The 14,990-nt window shown below is 51.3% G+C and overlaps 1 long non-coding RNA gene across 1 annotated transcript; it reads left to right on the top strand.

Annotated features, from left to right (window-relative positions):
* Positions 1-1,263: 1,263 nt before the first annotated feature.
* On the top strand, positions 1,264-13,306 carry LOC124251511 (uncharacterized). Its single transcript, XR_006891771.1, has 3 exons — positions 1,264-1,359; positions 9,878-9,970; positions 13,055-13,306. It is a non-coding gene; the product is annotated as an uncharacterized LOC124251511 (long non-coding RNA).
* The last annotated feature ends 1,684 nt before the right edge of the window (positions 13,307-14,990 follow it).

Below are 14,990 nucleotides of genomic sequence, written 5' to 3'. Positions count from 1 at the left end.
TAGCTGTCAGCAGCAGGACAGGCAGACAGAGGAGGGGAAGCTCACCGAGCTGGGGACGTGGAGCGGGGAGTGGGTGGGGCGGCGACGGCATCAGGGCGGAGGGAGGGCTGGCGGGGGCAGGAGATGGCGATGCCACACGGGGGAGAATGGGCCCTGGAAGAAAGGTGCTGGAATCCTGCTGGTCTCACCAGTCAGGGCTGCCACCAGCAGGCGGCCTCGTCCTTTGCCTCCTGGTTGTCTGAGTTCTTTTCAAGTGATACCTCCCTCAGTGGAACATTGTGTAAGCTCAGAAAAGCATACTTGTGAAGAACTTTTAATCGTGTCAAAACAGATGTTAAATATAATGTCAAGCAAAAACACTGTATAGTGTTTACTATGCTGGGTACCATTCTAAGTCGTTTTGGATTTATCCCTCACATCTACCACATGAAGCAGGTACTATGACCATCCCCATTTAACCGTGAGGAAACTGAGGCAGGCACCAAGAGGTCACGTGACCCGACCAAAGTCACACATCTGGCTGTGCCAGCATGGCTGTGTGTCTCGGGACAGCTGAGTGTGCCAGGGCTGGCTGAGTGTGCCGGGACGGCTGCGTGTGCCAGGGCTGGGGTTTGAAGCCAGGCGGTTGGAGCCCGGAAGCTGCGCTTGTCGCCGCCGTGCCCGCCGCCTCTGCATCAGTCCAGTCACATGACAGGAGCAAGACTGGAGGGGTGCTCAGAGACCGCCCAGCTTGCCAGGAGGCGGGATTATGGGTTTTTGTCTTCTGGATTGTTTGTTTGTTGAACTTTTAGAATATTCTATGGTAAGTTGGCATTCATTTTACAATTGGAAAAAGTCAACAGCTAATGAGAAAATTCTCCCCACCCCTCTAGTCTCTTCTGTGGGAACCAGCTCTTGGCTCCTCCAGGCTGGTGCTGGCCCCGGTCCTCTCTGAGAGCCCACGCCCCTAGGCCCGCCCTCCCTGCATGGCTAAGGACATCATTGTTGACGAGCAGATGGTGGTTGGCATCGTTGAGAGGATGCAGGAGCTCCTTAGGAGGCTCTGTACTTGGCTCTCTGGGGAATGTGCAGGTGCCCACATCTCGAGACTTTCTTGCTTGTTCACTTTCTGTAAGATAATAAATGTGCGTTGCTTTAAGGCGCTGTGTTTATTGTAACTTGTTACAACAGCAGTTGAAAACTAATGCACATGCCTAGTACGGGACAGAAATTAGCATGTGAACTGTGCTGTGTGTCTGGAGAGCATAAACTCTTAACCACGATGTCAGAATGCCTCCATCTGCGTCTCCCAGAAGAAAGGTCCCGGGAGCAACCTCTGCTATCTGCTATCCTAGGAACTCAGGAGCCATTCGGGGTGTGGTGAGTGAGTCTTATGGGACATCCCAATGAGGGCAAGGGTTTAGAGAAGTGGGGGTGGGGGGGCGCTGAGCAGAGAGAACATTCTGGCTTGGGGAACTTCGTGCAGAGTCCCAGAGGCAGCAGACAGAGAGCAGAGGTGGTGAGATGAGGGGCCAGGCGGGGAGCGGAGCAGGAGGCCCACACAGGCTGACAGAGGACGGGCCTGGATGCTGTGGGCTCCGCCAGCATCCTCAGGAAGATGAACAGAAGCTGTGGGGCTGATGCCTGCACCTCGGTCTGGAGCCTGTCCACACCGGGCAGCAGCCCACCTCAACCAGTGTCCCCACCCGTGAAAAAGGGAGAGGGCCGTGTCCCGCCCAGGAGTTTCATCATGCTGAGTGCTGAGGGACGCAGGAGCTGGCCAGGCCTCGCTCCCAGCTGGGGCTCAGGGCCTCACTGCCAGACACACGGCTGCCCTAACCTATGTGGCATCTTGCACCATGGTTTGGTGAAGACATTTCCCCCAGGTCAAGTCCAGCTCAGGCTGAGTCTGCTGGGCCCTGGAGCATCTGACCTGTAGGGAGCAGGACAGTCAGCAGTGCCCAGCTCCTGGAACCTTCCCTGGCTGGGGGAAGGTGCTGGAGAAGGGCCTTGTTCCCACACCTCTGGTCTCACCATTCAATGCTTATTTTCACCCAAGCTGGGCTGCTGGCAGAGTTGGTCTCTGGTGTCCCTGCTCTAAGCCTTGAGATCATCAGCTTCCTGGGACCCCATTCAAAAATGATGCCTTTCATCCATCCATCCATCCAACCGTTCATTCATCACGTATTTATTGAGCCCTCACTGTGTATGTTGGTGAGATAGTGATAATCAATGTCCAGCCCGCAGGGAACAGGCTTGTTGGTAGGGTGGGTGATTCAAACAGGTGGCCCACAGGCCCACACAACCAACAGATGCATTTTGTTCAATCCTGCACACTTATTTTTTTCTTATTCATCATCTTGTACCGATCGGAAGATTTCGTGTGGACGCCTCGATGTTCAGTTTCCTTTGAAAAACGACAAGCCCTGCAGACAGGCCCAGCTTCCTACACAGCCGGAGTTGGGGCTGAGTGATAGCTGCCGCCCTGGGTCTACCACAGTTGCCCTCTTCCGGTCCCTGTGTCTCCCCAGCACTGAGGACAAGTGTCGGGAGCCACTGTCGTGGTTGTGTTGCCGTTTGTCTTGTAGAAGAGTCAAGAGGACGGTGAACTGTGACTCACTGTCTTTTCATCAAAAGCAGGAAGAGCTCAAAGCAGACGGTCATACATTTGATAAAATTCTAATGCTTGACCCATTTGATTTGGTTTTTCCCTGCAGTAGCAGCCAGGATGCACTGGGTTAGGCTGTGAGAATAAACAACCCCAAATCTCATTGGCCTCATAAGCAAAGGTTTATTTCTCACTCACACGACAAGTTCACCGCAGGCTGGCCAGGGCCCTGCTCCGTGTCTCCTCACCTCAGGACTCAGACTACTGAAGCAACCACCATCTTAAACATGGCGGAGGAAGAGGGAGCCGTGAGGCTCTCTCACCGCCAATTAATTACTCCTGCATAGAGGCGGCACATGTCACTTCTGCTCATAGCTCAGCTGGACAGGACTAGTCACACAGCCCCAGCCAAAGGGAGCTAGGAAGTGCAGTCCTGCCGTGCGCCTGGAAAGGGGCGAGCTGGAGCTGTTTGGTGAAGGGCATTCATGACCGCCTGTCTCACGACCCCCCTCAATGGCCTCCTCCCTTCAGCATTTGAGATTGTAGGCCCTGCTCTAGATTAACCTAACCATTTTATAGATGGGAAGATTGAGGCCTGGAGAGGGGAAGAGACTCTGTAATAACCCTCTGCTGGGCCCTATTGCAAGCTCTTCCCTCGTGTTGTAAATTACGCAGTGGTTAAGGGCCTGGGCTCTGAAGATGGTGGGACCTAGGAGTAAGTTCTGGCTCTGCCACTTGCCAGTGTGTGATCTGGGGCAAACTGCACAGCTTCCCAAGCCCACTGTAAATGGGATAGCCCTGGGACTCGCCTCATGAGGCTGTTTCCAGGGTTAACTGAGATGATGCAGGATCTAAAGTCCTCAGCACCGTGTAAGCCTTTAGTGCGCGTTAGCCTCTCCAAAACCTAAAACATTCTGCAGAGGAAGCGACTGAGGTTCAGAGAAGTTAGGAAACTTGCCGGAGTTCGTGCAGCAGAACTGGGTTTCACGCCCAGGTCTTCTGACTCCCCAGCAAGTGCTCACAACTCCAGCATCACTGCCTTTCCTGACTTGGAAACGTCCACCCTCTCAGACAGTGGTCAACGTCCGCGGCCTCTGTGATCTCCCCTGCGGTGTCAATACTCGCCTGCCGTGAGTCCGGGAAAACGCTGCGAGCCTCTCTGGCGAGCTCAGTAGTCGAGCGAACATCCATGCGCCTGCTGTGGAATCTGCTGCAGGCGGAGGTCTCCTCGCTCAGACGCAGGGCCCGCTGACGTCTCTTCCACGGGCTCGCTGTGTGACCGTGAGCGAGTCACTTCCCCCGGAGCCTCGGTGTCCTCACCCGCCCGGTGGGAAGGTTACAAACCCTCCAGGTGTTCTCCTAGCCCGAAAGCTCCCTCAGGGATTGCACCTCCTTCCTTCCCTGCAGCCCTGGGAGGCCCCACTCAGGTCCCGGAGGTGGAAGCATTTGAAAAATTCAAGAATTGCCCAGTGCCTAAGAGTGTAGCTTCGGAGGCCAGCAATTCGAGTGTTTGAATCACAGCCCAGCCCCTGCTTGTTGAACCTGGGGAGGCTTTCTTAAGCTCTCTCCATCTCAGTTTCCTCATATGTCAAAAGGGTATAATAAAAGTTCCTCGCCCATATTGTTGTGAATATTAAACAAGTTATTGTAGAGAAAGTGCTTACAGCAGTGCCTGGCGCCACGAAGTGCTTAATAAATATTAGCTGTGTGCCGGGAGCCACTGTTATTACAAAAGTCTCTGTTCGGAAGAATGTCTAAACGCACGGGAGACAAGAAGTGCCTCTAAGCACGGTCTGGGGACAACAGGATCGTGTGGTATTCAACTTGAAGTCAGAGAGGGCAGTGCAGGCCGTCGGAGCTGTAGGAAGCAGAGCTGCAAGGCTTCCCCAAGGAGAGAGTTCAGTGATTTGGCTGAGAAAGCACAGGTGTCAACTGCCAAGTGTTCTGTGGGGAAACTTATCCCAGCTCAGAGAAGGAACAGAGCAGGCCTCACTCCACTTGATCATTCAGATCTTTGGTGATGCCTCCCCTGATGTGTCAGGCTCTGTGTTCAGTGCCAAGGATGCAAGACGAAGGAGACAATTCAGTGTCATAGTCGAGACCATGGACACTGAGTTAGACAGACTTGGGTGAGAGTCCCAGCCACGTCACTCTTGAGTTGTGTGACCTTGGCCAAGCTATGCAACCTCTCTGAGCTTTACTTTTCCATTCTGTAAAATGGGGATAATAATGGCACCTTGTCGTGGGGTCCTTGCGAGGATTAAATGAATGGCCTAGAAAAGAAGTCAGCCCCTGGTGAGTGCTGGTCATTGTTGCTCTCCTGATTATGTATGTCTTTCGTGTTGGAAAGTTGTGGGGAACACAGTCTGTGTGAGAAACACAGCTTCTGACTGAGGCTCGTGCACAACCCAAAGGACAGATGATCTATGCTGCATCCAGACTCCCCAAACTATGGGATGGTCCCACAGATGAATAAAGAGGATCCCAGAACAGTGCTACTCAAAATGTGGCCCATGTGCCCATACCAGCTTGCAAACTCTTTATAAGAGATCTGCGATGAGACAACTATACAGGTTGAGGGTAAAGGTTTAGAGACTTTTGTAGCTGTTTTCCATTGTTGTGACATCCAAGTGCATGCTTGGTAGACTCGACTCATTGAACAGGGTGAGGACCGGTTCATTTATCATCGAACGTGCATGGCAAATTGCATGTGGCTCAAGCTGAGTACCAGTCATGTGCAGTAGGTAGGGCCATGTGTCAATCCACAGTAGAGTGGAAATATTTAAAAACAGTACTTTGCAACAGATAGTTTGAGAAACACTGTCTTATAGGCAGGGAGAGAACTTTAATTTTGGGTGAGTAGATAGTAAGGGTCCACCAGGAAAACAAAAAGCACTCTAGGTGGCTCAGACATAGAGAATTTAATAGAGGGGATTGACTACACAGGCAATGGAAGCTCTGGGAAGCCAGACAAGGGACAATGATACAACCCAGAGACTGGCTATGGCAGGAAGCTGCTCCCGCTTTTATGGCTGGAGGGACAACAGGAGGATGTGGTGCAACCAAAATCAAGATTCAAGGTTTTCCAGAGGGAGCTAGACCCATGTCTGGGGCTTCCCAGCAGGAGCCGGAGCCATGGAAGAGACCAAGGCACTGCCATAGAGGCCACTGGAGAAAAAGGACAGAGAGAGGGTAATGCTCTGACTTTTTTCCTCCTTCCATCCTCCAGTGTTCTGCCAGTGCCTTCCATTGGTTGAACATACCCAGAAGCCAGTTGGCAAGAAAGCTTGGGCATAGAGAAGAGGCGAAGCAGAGTGAATGGATAAAATAAACCAACAGCTGTCATGGGGCAGGAGAGAGCAGGAAACCAGGCAGATGGCAACGACATCCAACAGACTTCTTCTGAGCATGGTGCTGGCGGTGGTGGATGAGGACGTTTACCAGGCCCCTCTTTCTGGTTGTTGAAAAGACCAAGTAAGATGGCGCTTACTTGAGAATCTGAGGGTGTAGAGGGGTGGGGGAGAAAAAGATGGAGCTTCTGTACCACTAATCAACCCAAGGCAGGATTCAGGTCTGTTTCTCTAGATTATTTTCCCTCCAACCTCCTTCTTGTAACTTCCAAGTAGAAAATGAAAAACCCACGAAGTCTGTGATGTCCTCCATTTTTTAAATGGAGCTGTTAGAGCCAAAGGATGTGTGCACGATGGAGAAGATTTAAGAGAATTTCTTAGGAAATGGAGAGAGAATTCCAGGGAAAAAGTTTTTTAAAAAAAGAAACCAACGAAAACCCAGGAGGTTGGGAGACTAGAACACTTGTAAAAAGAACCTGCCAGGCTGGGACGCGGGGAGAAAATTGATATTAATGAAACATCATGAGCGAATTAAGACGGCCAAAGTGCTCTCAGATGTCTACAGGGACTGCACCTCTCACTGGCTTTTGGAAAAAGTTAACATGTAAAACTTCCTCATAAACAAAAGTATTTTAAGAATTTCAACTCGGAGACATTCCTGGCTAGCATCGTGCATGCAGTTGAGAATACCTTTGATTAATTCCGGCTGGTAATTAGGTTGGAGAATGTTTGTGCCAAGCGCTTCCAAGAGCTGCGTGAACAGTCGGGGGGAAGGCAGGGCACCCTGCCTCCTGCCTTCCTAACCTGAGGTGAGCTGGATGACGACTTCTGGTTTGAGGCATGAAACCAGGACACTCTCAGACTAGCTCGGGTCATGTGTAAGACTAACTGTCACTGAAACCATCCTGTGTGTGACTGTAGAAGATACCAGCTGGGGTGTCTTGCCACTCCTGCCTCCTTTCTCTGAGAACAGCGTCTCCCTGCCCTACAACCAGATTTAAATCGCAGGATCCCAGCCCTGAACGTAGCAGATTGGACCAGGAGTGGTCACCTGATGAAAGCTGAGCCAATCGGATTCTCTGCCCGCAGCATCTGGAACTAGCATTTGCAGATGTGCGTCAGTTTCCACTTGTTGCTTGCACTGTGGAAGCATAAGCTCAGGGAATACTGGCTGGCTGCCTTTCACAGAGAAGCCGGTTTACAGAGAAAGAGATGAAGATCTAGAGAAAAGAATGGACTCAAGGCAAAGAAGCTTGAGAGAGAACCCGGCTATGGGACTCTGGTTCCTGACTGCCACAAGACCCAGTTTCATGGTCTTTCCTTGGGTTTTGAGAGATGCACCCAAAAATAGCCCCCTTTTTTTATTGCTTGTGAAAATGTGGGTGTTTGCTCTTTGACACCAAGACACCAAGAGCATGAGAAAATGGTGGTGGCTAAGATGGCCCCAGTGCCTGCAGGAGAGACCGGTCAACAATGCTTTCTTACTACTCACTACGATTTAGGAAACATCTATACGATGCCTCTTAATGCTCTCTCCCATTTGGGGGTGCCAGTGAAGAGAGAAGTGAGTGAAGACGCTGTGCGGTTTGATGGCCTCCCCAGAGCTGCCCTGACCAACAGCTACCCCCGCCCACCTGCCTTATGCCCCATCGTTAGTCATTCCACTCTGTGTAGGTCAACACAGGATGCTACATGGAGAGGGAGCGAGCCCATTGCACAGATGGCATGACTGAGGCTCAGAGCTTAAGTGACTCCTCCTTGCTGTATCTAGAAAAGTTCTGGGCACCAGGTTTGTACTTGATAATCCCAACTTAGCATCAGCACCAATCTGAGGCCTGTGACCCAGCTGCGGTCCTTGGAGGAATCCTGCAGCTGTCTTGGGGAAGTGGTTACCCGTGCTTCCCGACGCTGGCTGTAGCTTAGAACTACTTGGGAAGTCTTTTGAAAAAAAATTCTGATGCCTGGACTACACTCCAGACCAACTGAGCTGTGGTCTCTGGGTCCTGGAGATTATTTGTTTTTTTAAAAGTTCCCAAGATGATCCTAAGATGCAGTCAGGGTTCAGAACTACTGAGCTGGATGAATTAATTACTTTTGGGAAAAAGGGGAGATTAATTGAGCTGATGAGTGCTGGATCTTCGTTGTTGTGCCCGCTGAGTGCCTTCCCTGGGATGGGTGGGACAAAGGGAAAAAAATAGACTGGAACAGTCTCCTGTCACCACAGAGGTCAAACCAACTTGGACTGTCGGAGGTTCGTCGGTCATTATACTTCATTAATTTGGGCTCAAGATGAGAATATAAGAATGTTCTCGAACTATGAAGAAAGGGCTTTCTTCAAAAGAGGAAAGATATAAATGAGACATCAGCCCTTTGGCCTGCTTAAAGGAACCAGCCCTTCACAGACACACCCCCCCAGTGGTGGGTTTGCTAATAATACATTGGATTTTAGTCAGTCACCAAAGTTGGTCCTTCGGGACCACTATTTGCCAAACACTGTTCCTGGCATATGGTAGAGGCTCAATAAGTATTAGTTGAATTAATAAATAAATGAACATATTGTCACTGTAGAAGTCAACACATGCTCTTTGGATTATAGAGAGTTTTGAAAGAAATGTAATATTTTGAGGTCCAAACAAAAATGAGCTGAGCTGCCTCTGTCCAAAGCCTGGGGAGTCATGGGTCATAAAGCCCAGGACTGGCAATTCCACTGATTTTGCTTTCAAGGTTCCCAAGCTCTAAACTGTCCCCTTGGGGCCAGCCCTGTGGCCGAGTGGGTAAGTTCTTGCACTCTGCTTCAGTGGCCCAGGGCTTCGCCGGTTCGAATCCTGGGCACAGACATGACACTGCTCATCAGGTCATGCTGAGGCAGCGTCCCACATGCCATAACCAGAAGGGCCAACAACTAAAATACACAACTATGTACTGGGGGGCTTTGGGGAGAAGAAGAAGAAGAAAAAAAGAAAAGATTGGCAACAGATGTTAGCTCAGGCTCCAATCTTTTTTTTTTAAGATTTTATTTTTCCTTTTTCTCCCCAAAGCCCCCAGGTACATAGTTGTATATTTTTAGTTGTGGGTCCTTCTAGTTGTGGCATGTGGGATGCCACCTCAGCATGGCCTGATGAGTGGTGTCATGTCTGTGCCCAGGATTCGAACCAGCGAAACCCTGGGCCGCTGAAGCAGAGAGAGAGAACTTAACCACTTGGCCATGGGGTTGACCCCTCAGGTGCCAATCTCAAAAAAAGAATAAAATAAAAAATTAAACTGTCCTCTCTGGATACTCAAAGGCTGGCTCCAGCCAGGCTCAGTTTCTGCCAATAACAAAGGGGCATGGGGTGAGGCATCTGCCCCTCACATATGTCCTGGAGGGGAGTCACCCGCCCCTCCACGGCCCCCTCCTCTGGGCATTACCCTTTCAGGAGACACATTGAGGGCCCAGGGCTTCTCAGATTTGCCAACTGAAACATTGGTAAGGACAAAGGAACGTGAACTCACAATCCTCATGATTTAGGGGCTTTCCCTGAAGCAACCAGTGCCAGCAGGGCTGCTATGGACAGAACTGAACTGGGTCCCCCATAATCCCTATGTAGGAGCCGGAACCCCCAGTGTGACTGTATTTGGAGATAGAGCCTATAAGGAAGTAATTAAGGTTCAATTAGGTCGTAAGGATGGTGCCCGATCCTTCAGGATTAGTGTCCTTGTAGTAGAGATACAGAGAGCTCTCTCGCACTCAGAGGAAAGGCCGTGTAATGAGAAAGCTAGGGAGAGAGTACAAGGAATGTCTTTGAAGCTTCTCCAACTGCTTAAAAATTTATTCTGATGTTGCACTTTACCTGACAATAAAATCCTTGTTTGTTTTAATAGTAAAAATAGTTGTTATTTAAAATAGCCTTTTTCCTGAAGTTTCACCTAATCCCTACCTCATCTCCAATTACCTCCCCAGGTGCATGTGCCCTGTGGGAAAAGTACATGAGGAGCCAAGTGGAGAAGAGGCTTGAAGGACTGCAACCAGACCAGGGAGGGAGCCAAGACTCAGGTCAGAAGTGCTTGCTGGAACTGGGGGTGATCGTCCCTAAGAGGAGGGGCTGAGGGGCAGGCACAACAGCTGCCCTCAGAAGAGGAAGCTGTGGGGCCAGCCAGGTGGCACAGTGGTTAAGTTTGTGTACTCTGCTTCAGTGGCCCTGAGTTCGCAGGTTTGGATCCTGGGTGCAGACCCGCACACCACTCATCAAGTCATGCTGTGGAGGTGACCCAGGTACAAAAGAGAGGAAGACTGGCACAGACGTTAGCTCAGCGACAATCTTCCTCACACACACAAGAAAGAGGAACCTGAGACGTGCATGAAACCCGGGTCTTCAGTCCTAACAGACACCGTGTCCCCTTTTGATAAATACAAAGCTCTTGCAAGTCCTGGGGATTCTGAACTTGTCCCTTGCGAGGGCACATGTGGCTCTGCCCTCTGCGTGTCCCACCAGCCAAATTTCCATCAAGCACTTCTTCGCATCCTAGAAAAGAGCATTTATTTTACATTTGTCAGGTTTAAATATCATGATTTGAATCATGTGTTTTCAAGCTGCTTACACCCCTGACCCCTTTCCACCCTGGGGGTTCTGATGCACGTCCCAGCCTGCCTCCTCGCCGAGCTGTGCTGTTTTAAGTACGTAGCTCCACAGGCAGAGTTCAGCCAACGGGACACGTTCAAGGGAGGCAGCCTTCAGCATGGAAAGGAAGACACTCTACAAGTTAGAGCCACCCAGCACGACCTGAATTGACATGATAGGTAGTGAGCTCCCCATGGCTGGAGGTATGTAGGAGGAAGCCAAGTGACTATCGTGACCAGAGCAGTGATTGGATGCTGTGATTTCCAATTCTGATTTGTGCTTCAAGAGCTGAGACGTGTGACACGGAAGTTCCAGACTGTTTCAAAGGGGGCCCCCTCACCTTCAGTTCCTTGAGATCCCTAATTCTTCCTCCCATCCCCATTCATTTTGGGGATATGAAGCCAACTTGTCTGAGGACTGGAGGGCCGCTGGGCGGAGACACCAGACTGTCTCCAAAGACGCCGGTGGTGGAGGTGGCACACGGTGCCGCTGGAAAAGGCCACAGGGAGTTCTCTGTGTCACTGCAGCGTCTCTGGGCCAAAAGAGCCAGGGTCCACTCGTCACACAGCTGGAGGGCCCAGTGTCCTACCATGACGATTAGGCTGGCCCGCGTCCCTCCGGCTGCCCCACCGTGTACGAAAAGAGCAGCTCAGCCTCCATCCTTGCCTTCCTGCCTGAGGCCAGAGGGGCCCGCAGGCCAATCTCACTGCTTTCGGTTTGACCAGGAGGGTGTTGCCGTTTTTATTTTGTGATCCCTCCGCTATGAAACAAAACAAAGTAAGGGATGTCACATCAGGAAGCTAGGTTGCCAGTTTCTCTGGGGTCTGGGGGCCCGGGCCTGCGTCCCAGCGGGCATGGCTCGCCTCCTGTGCTGCCCTCCTCTCCCGTCACCAGCTAGTCCCTTGCCTTAGTTTGGCTCCCCCTCAAAGCAGACCCCGAGACCAGGATGGGAGCGCAAGTCGTTTCCTTGGGAGGCAGAACACACGTGCAGAGGGTGGGGAAGTGGGACAGGGAGGGAAGATAGCCCATCCGGGGACTGTTGTGGGCAGTTGGAGTCTCATCCTGCTGGGGTCGCTGAGAGTCAGCGCAGAGCATGCCTCAGTTTCCCTCCCGAGAGGAGAGGGAGCTGGGATGTTCGTACAGCAGCTCCTGCCAGTCACGGGTGGAGGCTGCTGGAGAGGAGAGGGAGCCTGTGGGAGGGGGAACCCTGGGCAGAGCGAGGCAGGTCCTGGCAGCCTGAGGGCCACGGTGCCCTGAAAGGGTGAGGCGGGCCCAGGGCGGGGTGCTGGTGGCTCCCACTGCTCCTCTGTGAGGTGCCAGACTCTGCCATCTCTGCTTTAAACCGTGTGGCCCAGCCCTGACAGAAAGGGAAATCCTCTCTCATTCTAGGCCCATCTGACTCAGTTCCTGTCAGCGTTACGTGGGCACGATGGCACCTGGCTCATGGGGAGGTGCAGAGCCAGGCAAGCTGCTTGCTGTCCCTTAACAGGAAAGTCACCTGCCTCGCACAGCCTTGCCCTCCCAAATCCCTGGATGGGGCTGACCGTTTTTTTTTTCAGTGAGGAAGATTGGCTTTGAGACAATATCTGTTGTCAATCTTCCTCTTTTTACTTGAGGAAGATTGGCCCTGAGCTAACACTTGTGCCAGTCTTCCTCTACTTTGTATGTGGGGCACCGCCACAGCGTGGCTTGATGAGCGGTGCATAGGTCTGCACCCGGGATCCGAACCTGCGAACCCTGGGCCACTGAAGTGGAGCAGGCGAACTCAACTGCTACAACCCTGGGCTGGCCCCAGAGCTGAGCTTCTTGATGGGCAGACAGTCCCCGCGTCCTGGGTCCTCTCTCTCCTCCTACCCCATCCAGCCAGTCTTGCTCTTTCCTTCCGGAACGTTTAAGCCCTCAAGTCCTCTGCTCTGCAGTTCACCCTAGATTAACCAGGCAACCAGTTCAATGGCAAGTTGCAGGGGAATTAACTGGAGGGGTGGGATTAGCAGCCCTTTTCGAAGTCAAAGCTCCAGATCTGGGTCTTTAAAAATGATGCCTTTTTAAGCACTTCCATCTTTGCTGGCATCCCTTTGCTGACCAAGGGAAGAACAGCAGACACCAGACAATGGGCTCCATCTGCCCTCATGGCCATGACATTTCCTGGAACCAAAGGGCTGGTAATATGTACAAATGAGAGGGGCGAGTCCTCTGCCAGGCCCTCCCCAGAGGGAAGTTAATCTGCACTATAGACGTTCTTGATTCTGAGGATCTGTCTTGTAAACCCTGTGCAGACGGCTTTTGTTTTCAGATTAGAGAGCCTGTTGACAGTCTCGCTTTCAAAAGATCTCTGTTTGGGGTCTCTTAAACTTCGGGAACCATGCCTCCCGGCCCCGCTGGGATTCATTTTGCCAGAGGTGCTAGCCAAGAGCTCTTTCCCCATCTTTGCACAGGAGGGCCGGACGCAGCACCGACGCAGGCTTTCTGGATCGAGTGAACTTGTTCTGACCCTTTCTCCTCTTGCTCCCCTTTCTCAGATGGTATAAACCGAAACTGGGGGAGGCCAGCCTGTCAGATGCACCCGAGGATCCCTGCCTTCTGGGGAGCGCGGTGACACCAAGCTGCGATGCGTGGTGGGAAGAGGGCAGGTACACAAAAGACAGGAAGCCAAATGTGCGGGCCTTGAAGGGTGCTGCTCAGAGCACAAGGCCCCACCGTTCACCAGATGTGTGTCCACTTCACTTCTCTCCACCGCTGTTTACTCAGCTGTAAAATGGAAATGATGATAACACCCCCCCTTTGTGGAGCTATGGTAAGGATAAAATGAGATAATGCGGGAAAAGCTCCTTGCCCGCACACAGTGAGAGCGTGACAAATGAGCGCCGCTTTTGCCCTTTATCACCGTCATCATCATCACCACCACTATCTGGGCTTCCAGAAATACCAACACCGAGCGACAGGCTGTCAGAAGAGGACTGGGCCCCATCCATCGAGAAGAAGTGAAGGAGCTTCTTAAATGATGAAGGCTTGGAGATGTGTCTTGAAGAATGGGAAGAATTTGGACAAGCGGCAATGTCACCGGGGAGACGGAAAATCAGAGAAGAGGAGAGGAGGGCATTCCAGGTGGAGGGAGCCAAGCGAGTGGGAAAGGAGAGATGCCCGCGTGTGTTCAGGGATTATTAGCAAGTAACGTCCTTGGCAGGAGTGGGTAGAGGAGATGCAGAGAAGGGAAGATGAGATAGAGAGGCGGGCTGTTTTAAACCAGGAGACCATTTCATCAGGACTAGGAGTGCTCAGAAAGGGCAACTCTGCTTTCCAGGAGACGCCAAACTTCTCAGATAAGAGAATTCTCCTTTGGTCTTAACAAAATGGCCAACATGACCGCATGCTTGGATGTTCCATTAGTCAGATTACATCCTTTGCTTTGACAGCAAAGCTGAGGCCCTGTGTGAGGTGCCCGGAGTGGGAGAGGGGGGACATTTTATTGGACAGTATTGAATTTGTTCAGACTCCTGCAATTCCCCTGGAAGGGGCCATGGATACAGGGTCAATTTACCCTCCGACCCGAAGCCACAGGGTTGATAAGCAGCTGCCACAGTGTACGGGGGAGATGAACTCCATTGTGGAGCTGTTCAATAAATCTGCTGTTAGCAGGGAAAGTGCTTACATGCACTTAAAAAAAATTAAACAACAAAATAAGAGCCGTTGATTGACAGAGCATCAATAAAGCTGCGCGTGTGCACTGTTGACCTTCCCCCCCCCCGCCCTGCCAATCTGTGTTTATTAGAAATCAGTTCCTATAAATAGCTTGTGGCAGAGAAAACGATGAGCCGCTCCCCAGATGCGTGACTGTGAAATGCTAACTGTTTAAGACTCGGCTCTTGGTTCGATTCAGTTGATCATTTGCTGCCGCTGAAACGTGGGGTGTCAGGAGTGAGGGGCTGTTGTCAGAGGTGCTTAATAATTTTGTACCCTCCACTGTTGAAGCAGAATTGCTAGTTCCCCACTCCAGACCTGTCCTTCCTTTTAGCTGACGAATTGAACCCCAATTTGCTTTCAGAGTGGCAATGTACTTTGCTAAAAACCAATGGCTTTCCCATACTTCTCTGAAGCCAGGGTTGGCCACACAGCTCTATCCAATGAGACACAGCAGAGGGTTTTGGAAAAGTTTTTGCTGACCTGAGACATATGCTACCTCTCTGTCTTTCTTCCTTCCATTTTCTTCCTGTCTGGAAAGTGGATGTAAGTCTGGAGGTACAGCAGCCATACTGTGACTAGGAGGCTACAAGCTGGAGGAGGAAGTGATAAGGATGGGGGAGCAGAAAGATGGATATGGTTGAAGTCCCTGGTGTTTTCATTGAGTCACTTACAGCTCCAGGCTGCCTATTCATAGAGTTTTTGTTGTGAGTTAAAAATAAACTCTTATCTGTTTCCGCTACAGTAGAATGATTGTCTGTTAATTGCAGTTCACCA

This window comes from Equus quagga, chromosome 13 (assembly GCF_021613505.1).
Source record: "Equus quagga isolate Etosha38 chromosome 13, UCLA_HA_Equagga_1.0, whole genome shotgun sequence".
NCBI classification, from domain to species: domain Eukaryota; kingdom Metazoa; phylum Chordata; class Mammalia; order Perissodactyla; family Equidae; genus Equus; species Equus quagga.
The sequence above is the reverse complement of the archived record's forward strand: the minus strand, read 5'-3'. Positions and strand labels throughout refer to the sequence as shown.